The sequence below is a fragment of the Peromyscus maniculatus genome, chromosome X (assembly GCF_049852395.1).
Source record: "Peromyscus maniculatus bairdii isolate BWxNUB_F1_BW_parent chromosome X, HU_Pman_BW_mat_3.1, whole genome shotgun sequence".
In the NCBI taxonomy this organism is placed as follows: domain Eukaryota; kingdom Metazoa; phylum Chordata; class Mammalia; order Rodentia; family Cricetidae; genus Peromyscus; species Peromyscus maniculatus.
Window position 1 is genome coordinate 24,952,465 of NC_134875.1, and position 15,229 is coordinate 24,967,693.

Below are 15,229 nucleotides of genomic sequence, written 5' to 3' on the forward strand. Positions count from 1 at the left end.
GAAACACATGAACTATGAACCAAAGGCTGAGGGACCCCCAACTGGATCAGGCCCTCTGAATAGGTGAGACAGTTGATTGGCTTGATCTGTTTGGGAGGCATCTAGGCAGTGGTACCAGGTCCTGGGCTCATTGCATGAGTTAGCTGTTTGAAACCTGGGACTTATACAGGGATGCTTGGCTCAATCTGGGAGGAGAGGACTGGACCTGCCTGGACTGAGTCTATCAGGTCGATCCCAGTCCTGGGGGAGACCTTGATCTGGAGGAGGTGAGAATGGGGGGTGGGCTGGGGGGAAGGGGAGGGGAGCAGGAAGGGAGAGAACAAGGGAATCTGTGGCTATTATATAGAACTGAATAGTATTGTAAAATAAAATTTTAAAAAAACCACAAACTAAGGGAATTCTGGAAATGGAAAATCTGGGTAAGCAAATAGGAACTACAGAAGCAAGCATCACCAATAGAATACAAGAGATGGAAGAGAGAATCTCAGGCATTGAAGACACGATAGAGGAAATAAATTCATCAGTCAAAGAAAATATTAAATCTAAAACAATTCCTATCACAAAACATCCAGGAAATCTGGGACACCATGAAAAGGCCAAACCTAAGAATAATAGAAATAGAAGAAGGAGAAGCATCCCTGCTCAAAGGCCCAGAAAATATATTCAGCAAAATCGTAGACCCTGGCTGCAGTAGGGCCACGGCCCAGACACAGCCCTTGGTAGCAACCCTGCCCTGGATAATACCATGGCCCTATATGATAGTGCTGGCCACTCAAATTGACTTGGCCTCAGTGGTGGCACAGCTCTCAGACACCAATATGGTCACAGTTTGTGGCCTAGACCCTGGGCATTTCTGTGGCGTTTGGTGGCAACATGGGCCAAGGACATCAACACAGACTCCAGCTGTGGTAGGACCATGGCCCCAGATATGGTCCTTGGCAGCAGTCCAGGCCAAGATGTCTCCAGGTGTCAACACAGACCACAGGCCTCTCTACATGGCCTTTAGTGGCAACAGGAGCCACAGACATCAACACAGATCCCCCTAGCTGCCTCAGGGCCTCAGACCAGGACCAAGACCTGCCCTCCCCTCCCCTGTCCTCCCCCCAAACAGCCCAGGATTGGTCATCACTTGGACTTGAGTGGCTACCAGGCCATTCACATCATCCTGCTTACTGCTCTCACCCCTTCAGCTCTGCCTCTCTTTCCAGTCCATGAACTGCTCTGCCTCTCTCTTCCTTCTATTTCCCCACCCCATACCAAATCACCACAGACCGCCCAGCACCAGGGCTCCTGGTTGAGTCACTGGTGGCACTTGGTTGAGTCCTTCCACCCCAGCCACACGTCATGGCACAAGGCTGTTGCTTTTCTTCTCTTGTGTGCCGTGGCCTAGAAACCACAGATGGCATTGGTATGATGGTGCCTGACCGTCCAGCACCAGAAGCTCGTGGTTGATTGTGACCTGCCCAGACCTCAGTCTAGAGGGGATTATCTCTGTCCTCCACTGGCTCAGGCCTGGAAAGTGCCTGGATTACACACACACACACACACACACACACACACACACACACACACACACACGAGAGAGAGAGAGAGAGAGAGAGAGAGAGAGAGAGAGAGAGAGAGAGAGAGAGAGAGAGAGAGAGTTTGCAAGGAGATATAGTTCATAAAACTATATAGGGGATCATGAGAGGTAAAAAAGAGGTCTTAAGGTTAGTGTGTAGCTAGAGAGGGGAACTAAAGGAAGGAAAGGAGGACAGAGAGTAGGCAGAGAGTAGGTATGACTGGAATGAAGAAAGGGGTCAAATTGAAGAAGAATGGGGCACAGCAGGAAGGAGGAACAGGGGTTTGGGGGAGGCAAGTGGAGGGAGAGAATCAACAAAAACAAACTATGCCTTAAGCCATTTTTTTTTTGTTTTGTTTTGTTTTGTTTTTTTCGAGACAGGGTTTCTCTGTGTAGCTTTGCGCCTTTCCTGGGACTCACTTGGTAGCCCAGGCTGGCCTCGAACTCACAGAGATCCGCCTGGCTCTGCCTCCCGAGTGCTGGGATTAAAGGCGTGCGCCACCATCGCCCGGCAAGCCATTTTTATACTAAGAAAAATGAATAAATATATGGAAAGCACAGATCAAAAGTTTCAAGTTCAGGCATGTTAGCATACACCTGCAATTCCAGCACTGAGCAGGCTAAGGCAAGAGTATCTCAAGTTTGAGGCCAGCCTCAGCTACATACTGAGGGGTCCATGCCAGCCTCAGCTACATAGTGAGACTTCAGTTAAGTAATTTTTAAATTCATAAACAATTAATTTTGAGGAAAGAAAAGATCCTACATCTTGTGAGGCATATATGTATAGTTATAATTTGGTATTTGTTTTCAAGTAACACATACTGCCCATGTTAGCATGATAAAGATTAGAAAACCCAACTCTTCAAATCACTTCTGAGTGGAATCCATTGAATTACATTTGTAGTTGCTATCTATGGTTTTGTTTTGTTGAGATAGGCTATTATTATGTTGCTCCTGCTGACCTCGAATTCACCACATGCCTCTGCCTCCCCAGAGCTGAGACTGAAGGTGTGTGCCACTACTTCCAATTTAAGATATATATATATATAGTTTATTTTATGCACATGAATATGTATGCATGCATGTATGTATGTGTACCACATTCATTTCTGGGCAACAGAGGGCATTTGATCCTCTGGAATTAGTGTTACACATGTTTGGGAACCACCATGTGGGTGCTGGAAATTGAACCTGGGTCTCCTGTAAAAGCAACAAGAGCTCTTAACTGTTGAGCCATCTTTATGAGCCTCAATTTAAATGAAGGTTTTTTTGTTTGTTTGTTTTTTGTTTTTTAATAAACTGAGTAGGTTCCCAGGGGCCCTAATCCTTTCAGTCAATATGCCAATCAATAAGTTGTCCGGGGTAGGAGACTGGAGAGATGGTTCAGTAGCTAATAGTGCTTACTGCTCTTGTAGAGGATCTGAGATCAGTTTCCAGCACCCACATCTTCAGCTAACTAGTGCTTACAACTCCAGCTGCAAGGGATTCGATGCCTTTGGCCTCATCCCACACCTACACTTATGTGCACATACCCAGACACAGACACACATTCATATGCACATGTAGGTAAAAACAAGATAACTATTTTCATAAAAGGAAAGCTGTGTATTCCAGGTATAGTGTTACCCATTTATAACCCCAGCACTTAGGAAGCTGAGACAGGTAGAATGCTGAGTTTGAGGCCAGCCTGAGCTATATAACGAAACGAGTTCCAGGCCAGCCTGGGCTACAGCATGATACCTGTCTTAAACAATAGCAACAACAAAAGCAGCTTTTGACGTGGTTTCATTTTATGATGGGGAAGTACTCAGTTTTCTTTAAGGAGCTGGCCACTGGGAGTTTGACCATGCTCCAGTGAGTATATAGGCAACTCAAATTGGACTTCATTTATTTTTTTATTTTTTATTTTTGGAGGGGGGGGGGAATCACAAAGGTTGCATGGTGGACGTGGGAGGAATGGGAAGCGAGTGCGATCAGGGTGCATTGTATGAAATTCCCAAGTAATCAATAAAAATATTATGTTGGAAAACAATTCCAGGTCCTGGAAACAGGTAAAAATACAAAACATGAAAATAGATCTCATTTAAACATAAACTTACAGGAAGCTTAGTGTAAATGTTTGTGTTGTATTGGAGTAAATACCCAACACACTGAAACTGAGTTTGTATGTCTGTGTTGAAACATCATGCAAATGTTTATCAGTGGTTTCCCACAGGAGCTGTCTTCATCAGCCGCACGTGGTTATTTTCTGAATTCTTAGCAGATGCAATGCCTTCTTACTTCAAAGAACATACTTTAAGACTATTCCCTCAGTGACGTGTACTTACACAGTGAAGTCATTGGCAGTGGTATACAGCCATGAGAAAGAAATGCCTCTGGTAATGAAAACACAAGGCTAAGTTTTTCCACATCCAGTATTTATCTATATTTGAGTGTGTGTATCACTCCAAATGACACTCTGCAAGTGGACTTCCTTTTTCTTCTAATTTTAATAAATAAAATTGATTAAAATAATTATCAAACCCCCTTCTCCTTATATATGCTTGTAGTCTACTAGACACATAATTTGGAGTTGTGGAGTTTTCCCCAACATACAGGTTTGGTACTCTGGTCAGAGTATGTGCAGATTCCCCAGGGAGTGTGGGAAGGGGACCAGTGACAAGGCACTGGTAGTGATGCCTGGAGTGGCTGCTGGAGTGGCTGGTCTCCAGCCCCTTAGCTGGAACCATTTTCTTTTCCCACTAGCCTCGGGTCCCTGGAGTTCATCCCGGATACTCCAAGACGATTTGGTTTCATGAGAAAATGCTGAGTGAAGCTGGGGTAGCGTGATGGGGATGGAGGTGGGCGTGCGTGGGGTAGGGTGTGGGGGCGAATTGCAAAGACTGGGTAGCTGGAAATTGAATTCTTGAACTAGGCCTCTGATTTTGGATAAAAACCAAAAGGAAAAACATGATGCAAGCAGATTTTCTAAAACTGTTCAAGGACAAGGCAGCCATAGTTTCTGGTGTCTTTGTCTCTTGGTCACGTTCTTCCCCCTAACACCGGATGGGAGGGAGAGAAGCATGTGGAGGAGACCGGCTCTATTTGATAGAGTTCTGGGCGCCACACCGCCACCGTGAGGGCATTTCTGGAAAATTCCCCAAAGCTTTCCTCATCAGACTTTGAGCAGCCAATCCCCAATCCCCAGAGGAGGGATCTCAACTTCTGTTCCCAAGGCAAGACCTCCCTCTGGGATCCACGTGTGGGGAGCTGGCCTATGGGGGAAGTGCGGGCAGGGGAGGGGCTGGGAAGCAGTGGGAGGCTCTCCGCAGAGTAGGCGGGACTAGGGAGGCCACCTGCAGACAGGCCGGGGCTTCTAGCTGTCCGTCTTTCCTCCCTTCCGCCTTGGGGCACCAAGAAGATCAACACGTGGGACCTCCGAGGTGTAGGGTCTTTTTAGTCGCAAAGCCTGACTGCAGAGGACAGGACAATACCAGGTGGCTGGGAACAGAACTTTATGTGCTTGCTCAAAGTCTCAGGTGCATTCACTTTGTTTTATAGACTTGGAGAGAAGTGAAAGAACCCGACAAGCCAAGAGAAGTCAGGACTTCTAGGAAGCCGACCACGCCAAATAGAGACCACAGACGACACCAGAGGACTGGAGATGAAGCAGCCGGGTCATCGGCTAGAGATCGTGTAACCTTGCATCGCTTTTTCCAACATGGCTCTTGGGTATGTTGTAAGTCGGAGACATGGTTGTTTCTAGAAAATACAAAAGCGGGGAGAATTTTTTAAAGCAGCAATATTCTAGAGATTATTAATATTTTAAAAGCCGTAAAGCTACAAATGAGGAAATTTAATGATTTAATGCCCAAAGTACTAAGGAATTTGCCCATTTAAAAAAAAAGCGTATGTTCCACATGCAAAGCGAAGCTGTGAGAATTTGTGGCAAGTCCGTTTTAGTTGGTTTTGTGATTAAGGTACCGTTTGTTTTTACTTTGTAATTTCTCAAAATCTGAATACTTTGCCAGCAGCTGGTAAACTTTTACCATTTCTTGAAATAGAAAGGGCTTCTGGGGTAAAATACAGATAGTAATAATAATTTCAAGCACCTAGAAGCCTATAGTGATTTGCAGGAGAGCAAATGGTATGTGTTAGCGCTCTGAACACTTTGTGCAAAGCCATACCCAGCATGCATCTGGTTATGTTTATGTACATGGTTATATACAACCATTTCCTTGTAGAAATTGTTTAAAGGTTTATACTTTCAGACCTGGTCAGTGTTAAACCGGAATGACTGTGGTATTCAACTTGAACATCTCAGCCACTCTTGTGTATTCATATTTATATTGTATTTATACTTCTATAAAAAGATGTAACGTACAACGGTGTGAATGCATCTGCCGGCCAGTTTTCTTAGAATATATACATGTGTGACTGAATTTCGGAAGTACGTGTTCTTCTTGTTTTTATAAAGTAACCTGCCTTTAAGATCAAAACAACTGCTGAATTCTGAATGGTGATTAATTTCTAAACTGATAGGTTTTTCTGCCTTTATTGAAATAGGATTAACACATGAAAATTAGTGTATTCAGGTGTATAACACACTCGATAAGCACAATCAAGTTGAATGCCACAAGTTACTTTTTCCCATGTGTGGTGAGAATGCTTGAAATCTACTGTGTTGGCAATTTTCAAGAGAAATACCAATGTTAACCTTTGGTTGTTAAGTTCTGTTTATTTTACAGTATTCAAAGATATTTTTGAGATGAAAATTTGGATAGAGTTTCTATGTTTCTTCATTCAGCTTTAATATGCAGTACCTGTTTCATTATCACATGGCAGGTTAGGTGAGGCCTCACTAATAAATTCTTTGACTGGTAATATTATAGTTATTTTATGTGCTATATAGATTTTTTAATATTAAGGAAGAAACTAATATTCTTTAATGAACAAGGTCAATGAAGAAACACTTGGGGAATCTTTTATTTATCTAAAAAACAGGCCTTTCAAATATTTCAGGATATTTTAATCTATCCAGAAATCAGAAATACAGGTTTGAAATTTAAAATGTGTGTGTAAATCCAATTTTGTTATAAATTTGTTGCAGTTTATGGACCATGATACATAATTATATATGTGTACTGAAAAAAAAATGGAAGTAAATTTGCCGAGAATTATGAGTGTTTAATTCAAGAGCATATGACATTGCTTACCTTCCTGATCAAGACAGGGCAACTTTCTAAATTCTTTGTGTGCACTGTATCTTAGGAGAAAACACTGTAAGACTGATCCTAAGCCTTAATGAGTACATCATAAAGTCATAGGAAACATTAATGGTTCATGTGTGAAGGAGATGTGATTGTGCTCCAACATCCAATGAACCTATGAGACAAACTCATGTCCCTTTTGGCTGGAGTTTATAAAGTCACTCCAGGAGAGACATAATAATATGGAATTGGGCTGTGGCATTCCCTCAACCCTCCATTTAGAGTTCCAGCCTCTTTGCCTCCTACTGAACATAATAAAGGCCAAAGACCTTGGTGAGAAAATGGAGGATTCCTTGGGAATCTGACCCTGAGACCTAAGTCACCTGACATGGTGCCTAAATTTGCATTTCTCTGGGAGCTAAATTCCAGAGTCCTCTTTCTCTTAGCCTTGGATCCCTGAGGGATTACTCGCTGAAGCAAGTGACTTGGGTGAGAGTAGGGAACCTTGGGCGGAATGAAGGGGCGGATCTGTTAACCCTTGGTAGAGTGGAATTGGATTTTTGAAAACAAAGCATGGCTGGTTAGACTGGGTGCTGCAGGCCTCCATCTGATATCCCCATCAGAGCAAATGGGGAGGCAGCTTTCTTTCCTGGATCCTTCCTCAAACAGGGTTTTTGTTTGTTTGTTTGTTTTTCAGCCAATGAATGGGAATAGTAGCAGCAGGACTAATCAGGTTTTCCAGAATAATATTACTACCTAGAGGAAGTTGTTTGCCAAAATCCTGTGCTGTGAGTGAGATCTCCAGTAAGTCTAGCAGTTAAGAAAGGTTGGCCTTTTGGTAAAGTTAAGTGGGCCTAGGCCCTGAGCAGACCTCCTTCAATTTCAAATTCAGAGTTTGATGGGATCCACGGGAATTAACTAATGGGGGGCTGACAATGTGGTTGCAGAACTGAGGACAACTACCAGTTAGGTCAATTACAGGAAGCCGTGTGGCTCATGTCTAGTGAAATCCGGGCAGAAACAAAGCACCTGGGTCTTTGTGGGAGGCTTTGGGCATTTGTCTCCTGGCTCCTAGGAGACAAATAAGGTAGTGAGCTGGAGCTGAGGTAGCTGGTATGCTTTCCCACGTCTCAAGACACTCAGAATTGATACTCCATTGTCAAGAGCAAGGAGAGCCTAAAGAAGTGTGTGCCATTGTGCCACGCCAGGTAATTCCATCAACAGGGACACAGATTTATACAATCAGAAGGTTCAAAAGTCTTTTCTGTGGCTGATATACGTGGGAGGTTTGCCCTTTTCTGAAGCAAAAGGAGGAATGGATGGCGAGGCGGGGGAGTGGGAGGAGAGAGGGAGGGGAAACATTGTGATCAGGCTGGAAAAAAATTAACTAATAAAAAAGACAGGAATTTAGGAAGGAGAAGGAGGTAAGGGCTGAATCTAGAAGGGTTAAGAGGAGGAAAGAGGTATGAATGTGATGAAAAGACATTGTATGAAATTCAAAGAAGTAATAAATATTGTATTGAAACAAAAAAAGTCTTTTCTAGGCTCAAGAGGTAACAGCTCCAGTGCCTATTGTAGCTTTCCGCCAGGGCCTAGAGGAAGGCATACTCCAGAGCAGGTGACCCCCCCAACCATAAAATTATTTCCTTGCTACTTGGTGAATGTAATTTTGCTACTGTTATGAAACATAATGTAAATATCTGTTTTCCAATGGTCTTAGGCGAGCCCTGTGAAAGGGTTGTTCGACCCTCAAGGTAGTCATGACCCACAATTTGAGGGAATCTAGAGGGACATGCTGGTACCTCAGGTTTCATAAGGGGTGAGACTTTCCTTATTTAACCCTGTTGTCATTCAAATAACAAAAATGAAACTCATGATATTGGGACCTAACTATTGATTCATGTTAGCAGGTATTATTCAACTGCCTGCTTCTTAGCATTTTTCTAATGCCAAGTTGTCCTCTGATGGGAAATTTAAGCACATCAGGAACCCTGGGTCATTTGGTCACAGCAAAGTAAGAAATATCAAGTATTTCATAGGATTCACTGTACATGAGCCAATGATACTGTACCAACCAATCATCTCTGTAGCAATGATAGTGTTGGTAATGACCGCTTACAAAAGAGGAAGCAATTTTATGCTGGTATACCGCTGTAATGTTTACTCACCACTTGAACACTGTTTACTCAGGGTATTTCACCTCTACTACCGAGCCTTCATCCATGTCTACAAAGACAAAGAAGTTACTGGGGAAATTGATGATGGGCCTGGCTGCCATTGAGGATGCTCTTGATTAAGGTAAGCCACAGAATGAATGGAGATATTTGATGAAACAGCATGTTTCCGTGGTCTTGAGTAATATATGAAAGTAATAAAGCGACTCATGTATTCATCAGCCCACTACAGATAGGCAGGTAGTAGGGAGAATGCTGTGCCAGTGAGGTTAAGCTGCGTGCATTGAAGTAATAGCTTCCCACCATGCTAGACTAAGGAGGCTCCATGTGTGAAGATGGTGCATTGTTTCCGAAGTTAGACTTGTAGACCACAGATAAGGTAGCCATAGGAATCTTCAAGTGGGTGAACTTCATATTTGCCGGGCGGTGGTGGCGCACACCTTTAATCCTCGCATTTGAGGCAGAGACAGGCAGATCTGTGAGTTCGAAGCCAGCCTAGTCTACAGAGCAAGTTCCAGGACAGCCAAGACTACACAGAGAAACCCTGCCTTGAAAAAGCAAAAACCAAACCAAACTGAAACGAACAACCTTGTATTCACATACATTTTAGTTTACATTAAGACACTACATCTAGCCAAAGGGTGAATGGAAGCCTAAAGCAATAGTATCTTCCTGGGTCCCAGGAATTCAAGCATGACCAATAACAGGAGAGTGCAGGTATAGCTGACGGAGACTATTCTTCAGTCATTGTATTCCTGTCCATCCAAAAGCTATTTCAGGAGGTGGGGATTTAGCTCAGTGGTAGAGCGCTTGACTAGCAAACGCAAGGCCCTGGGTTCGGTCCTCAGCTCCAGAAAATAAATAATAAATAAAATAAATAAATAAAGCTATTTCAAAGTAAAAGGTCAAAGGAAAGAAACATTGCAAGAAAGGCATAATGTATCCCTATCTTTTCCTTAACAGAATCTTCTTTTAATTTTTTGTGCATTGGTATTTCCCCATGGGTGTCAGGTACCCTGGAACTGGAGTTAACAGACAGTTGTGAGCTGCCATGTGAGTGCTGGGAATTGAACCTAGGTCCTCTGGAAGAGCAGCCAGTGATCTTAACCACTGAGCTGTCTCCCCAGCTACCTTAACAGAGAACCTTAAATTCACCTGTGCTGAAGTAAACTACAGTTCAACTCCCATACTGTCCCTCATGCTTTAAGTGAGCGAGAAAATGAAAGCGAAGTCATTGATGTGACTTAGTTTGTGTGGAGATTTATAGAACTGTACAAACACTAATCAGAAAAGCAATGCTGTTCATTGCTTCACCAGTGGTTACATCAGTTAACCTTTCTCACAGCATGAAGTCACACTCCATAGAAAAGTACAGAGGTGTGCAAAAAGAGGATTGGTGGATTCCTTTTGTGAGAGTAGAAGTGATGTAGGGAAAGGGGGTATTTTCCAGGTTCCATACGCACACTTTCTAGACTAGGCTTAAACTCACAGAGATCCGCCTACCTCTGCCTCTGAGTGTTGGGATTAAATGCATGTGCCACTATGCCCAGCCCAGCACAATATAGCCTTCTTAAACCTTTGGAACAATTGAAAGCCATTCTCTAGGCCCTTATACGGGAGAAACATATGCCTTCTTAGGAATGAAGAAACAAATTGTTGGAACTTTAGTTCTCTCTTGTTGTCATTCTTGGAACTTTAGAATGGAGCTATTTCTGGTTAGGGAGCACAAGAAAAACAATGTTTCTATCTCTCCTTATTATATACATGTTTAAGTCAAGTTGAGCATGTAGGCACAAAGGAAGTATTTGGAAACCTTCAAACCAAAGAACTAATTGGGTAACTGCCAGTTGTTTATTTGCCTTAAAGTTTCTTTAAAAATGCTTTCTTTCTTTCTTTCTTTCTTTCTTTCTTTCTTTCTTTCTTTCTTTCTTTCTTTCTTTCTTTCTCTCTCTCTCTCTCTCTCTCTTTCCTTTCTTTCTTTTCTTTCTTTCTTTCTTTCTTTCTTTCTTTCTTTCTTTCTTTCTTTCTTCCTTCCTTCCTTCCTCCCTCCCTCCCTCCCTCCCTCCCTCCCTTCCTTCCTTCCTTCCTTCCTTTTTCTTTCTCTCTCTCTCTCTCTCTCTCTGTCTCTCTCTCTCTCTCTTTTCTTTCTTTCTTTTCTGCAAATGGGTATTTTGTTTGCATGAGTGTCTGTATACCACATATGTGAATGGTGCCCACAGAAGCCAGAAGAGGGCATCAAATCCCCTGGAACTGGAGTTGTAGCTGTTGTGAGCTACCATGTGGGTGTTGGGAACAAAACTCAGGTCCTCTAGAAGAGCAACAAATGCTCTTAACCACTGAGTCATCTCTTCAACTGCAGCCTTGCCTTTTAACTTACTCTTGTGTTTAGTTTTAGAATGTTGAAATTAGAAAACGTAATGTTTGAAATAACTGCAGAAAAGGAAAAACCCAGTACCATTCAAAACTATAACTGGAAAATAACCATGTCTTTTTCTCTAAAAATAATTGTATTTCTATGCAAGATTTAAAGACCTCACATTTTACTGACATGTGTTAACTGTACAGAGTTTTACTATGTATTTTTACTATGGTATTTTCCTCTTTTGTGGGGAGAGCCCCAGGGTTTGAGACTCAAATTCAGACTAGTCTGGAAGTCATGATACAATCCAGATTGTCCACAAATTGGTGGCCATTCTCCTGCCAATCAAGTGCTGGAATTAGGCATGAGCCATCATACCTGACAGTTATGACATTTTCATACAGATGTTTAATATACTTTGATAACATGTTACCTTGTACCTTGTCACACACTTTCTTTCCTTCCATATCCCCAATATCCCCATATCCCCGATAGCTCCCAAAGGCTCTTAAAAGACCTCATTCTTAATTTATATGTACATCTAATGCTATCTTTAATTTCTACATCTAATGACATTTGATTAAGTTTTTGATATGAGACCTGAGAAAGCTGTAATAGAAGCAACTGAAGGGGCAACGATATTACTTATATATTATACAAGTCAAAATTTATACCAGTAAGTCCTGTCAGCTGTATACACGCATGTGATCACACATACGTTGTCTAATCAACACAGCAGTAGAATGAATGGATCAAAGATGAGCTAGCTATACAGCATTTTAAGAGCATTTGCTCCACTTGCTGTTTTTTCATTTGTTCTTTGTGGACTTTTTGTTTACTTTTTCCAAGATGCATGTTAGTCTTTGTGTTTGCTCAACTACAAGATGGAGGGGGCTAGGGAGATGGCTCAGTGGCTGCTCTTGCAGATCTGGGTTCAATTCCCAGTACCTAGATTGTAGCTCATAGCCTCCTCTAACTCCAGTTCCGGGAGGTCCGATGCCCTCATTTAACCTCCATGAGGACAAGGCACACAAGTAGGAGACATGCAAGCAAAGCATTCCTACAATAAAAGTAAATAAAAATGTTTTTTAAAAAGGAAACGCTATGAGGTTTACCTCCTCCCAAAGTCATGTTTCCTGTCAACAGTTAACGCTTACTGTCTTGTGTTGCGTGAAGGACTCATGCACCAAACTCCATGTATAGTGTACTAAAAAAAGAAAAAATAGAAATGTTTTATGTATGGTTTTAGGACTGACCTAGATAATACAGGAATAACTGGGCACAGCACTGGAGAGGTGCATCAAGAGTTCAAGACCAGTGTCAGCTACATAGCAGGTTTGAGGACAGCCTGGGCTGAGACCCTGTCTCTCACACAAAAGAATGTGGGTTACTTAAATAATGAAGGTACTAAATCGATTTAATTAAATAACATCAATCACTTTTACAATATTTCAACTGGGGCTAGGAGTACAGCTCAGTGCTAGAGCACTTACCTAGCATGTGCAAGGCTGTGGGTTCCATCCACAGGGATGCATATGAAAGAAATAAATAGATGGAAAACTTAAAGATGTACTGCCATCGGCTCTTAATAGTCTTTCCGGAAAACTGGAGCTGTGCAGTCCAAAGATTCTAAGAATTGAGAATCAATTCAGAACAAATACATGCAGAAATAATTGCTCATGAAGCATGATTTGTTGGCCATTTGTGATTTAATATCTATTTCCAACTGATCATAGAAAACAGGAGACTAAACACAAACACTTTATGAAATCCCCTGTCTGCTTGAATTTGTGGTACTGGTGACCTCTGCACTTTTTATCCATGACTATAAAACCACAGAAATTTAGAAGAAACATTAAAAATATAACATATTCTAGGACTAGGATTAAATGGCATTGCCTTTAATCCCAGCACTCAGGAGTCATGGGCAGGTGGGTAGATCTCTTTGAGTTCAAGGTCAGTCTGGGGTACAACGAGAGACTCAAGGAAAAAAAGTACATAGCAGTAGAAGAGTAACTACAAAGAGTAGTAAGCATGATTGTAAGACTTCAAATTGTAATAAGCTGGAATCAGTGGTGGGGAAACCTGGAACACTTCAGGTACAAAGTAACCAGGGTTTTAGGTTGAGAGAGAGAGAGAGAGAGAGAGAGAGAGAGAGAGAGAGAGAGAGAGAGACAGACAGAGAGAGACAGAGAGAGAGAGATTGGATTTTCTTAGTTTTTTTACTCTTTGAAGGGCCCACCACCCAGCTCCCAAATAAATACATGGAGTCTTATTCTAACTTATGAATACCAGGCCTTAATTTGGCTTATTTCTAGCCAGCTCTTCTTTACTTAAATTATCCCGCCTCCCTTGTGCCTCCGGTCCCTTATCTTTCTCTATTTCTGTCTATCTTTTCTTCCCTTCTTACTTGGTTGCTGGTTGTGTAGCTGGGTGGCTGGCCCCTGATGTCTTCTCCTTTTTTCACTCCTCCCTCTTCTCTTTTTCTCCTTCCATTTATTCTCTCTGCCTTCCAGCCCTGCCTATCCCTCTCCTGCCTTGCTATTGGCCGTGCAGCTATTTATTAGACCATCAGGTGTTTTAGACAGGCACAGTAACACAGCTTCACAGAGTTAAACAAATGCAACATAAAAGAATGCAACACATCTTTGCATAATTAAATGTTCCACAGCATAAACAAATGTAACACATTTTAAACTAATATTCCATAACATGTATGTGCATATGCTATGTGTGATATGTAGATAGGGGAAATATGAGAATATATAAAGAAGTTGTTCTAATTTTGATTAAGATTTTTACCAAATTGTTTTGGTTTTATAATTCTCAAAATGAGAAGACATTGCCAGCAATGGTGCTATTTTTGTAATTTGGAAGAGGATCTACTTCCAAGAATAATTATAAAAAGATTTCCATCTAGGGAAAATATATTAATATGGAAGCATGCAGAATATATAGTTGATACAGAAGACTAGAGAAAATCCTACTCAATATGAGTCAAATTGTCATTAAGGTTTCCACCTTAATGTGCATTTATATAATACATACATAATATGTAGCACATATGGGTAAATATATTAAATGAATGTCAATAACTTTATAAGTTATTAAGTGAATGAAATTTATTCACTAAAAATGAGAACTTGAGAATTATATATCTGATTTTGGCAGATGGCTTAGGAGTCAGGAATGAAATCTTTTTGTTATTTGGTTTCTTGGCCTTTTCCTTTTTTTCTTTATTTTCTAGACAAGGTCACACTTGTAGCCTAGGCTAGCCTCAAACTTGTCCTACTTCTCTTGCCTCAGCCTCTAGAGCATTAGGATTACTGGGCTGAATTACCACACTTTGCTCAAGAAGTAGAAATTTCTTTGCACACCATAATGTACAAACATCTAATTTTAATACAAATGTATTGTTGTATGTGAAAGTAAATTTTGGATTCTCTATTGAAAGAGCCTAAAGGAAATAATTAAGAAAGGGTATCAGTGGTCTCAACAGGCTTCGTGGGAGTATTTTATTTAATACATGGTTTTCTGAATCTTTGACTTGGGCTATATGGTAGATCCTAATGAGAACATAGTTTTAATACTTTTCTCTAGAAGGGAAGTGATAGCGCATAAACACCAAAGGAGACATAGAAAGCAGTTGAAGTCTGTTTAATGACATGGCAAAGTGCTGTGTTCAAATGGCAAATGAAAGTATCCATGCAAAAGCACAGATCTCACTTCAAGGGGAATAAGAGATGATAGTTTATTCTGGAGTCAACATGACCATGACCCAGGAACACAAATACTATGTTCCACAGTCAAAGTAGTTACATGATACTTTATTGGTTATAAAGCAAAGTCATAAATCAAAGTATTTACCAAGTGTATTGGTAGGGGTCACAGACATGTGGGTTATTAGTCAAGGGAAGAACAGATACCTTTTGGATTAATGAGAGCT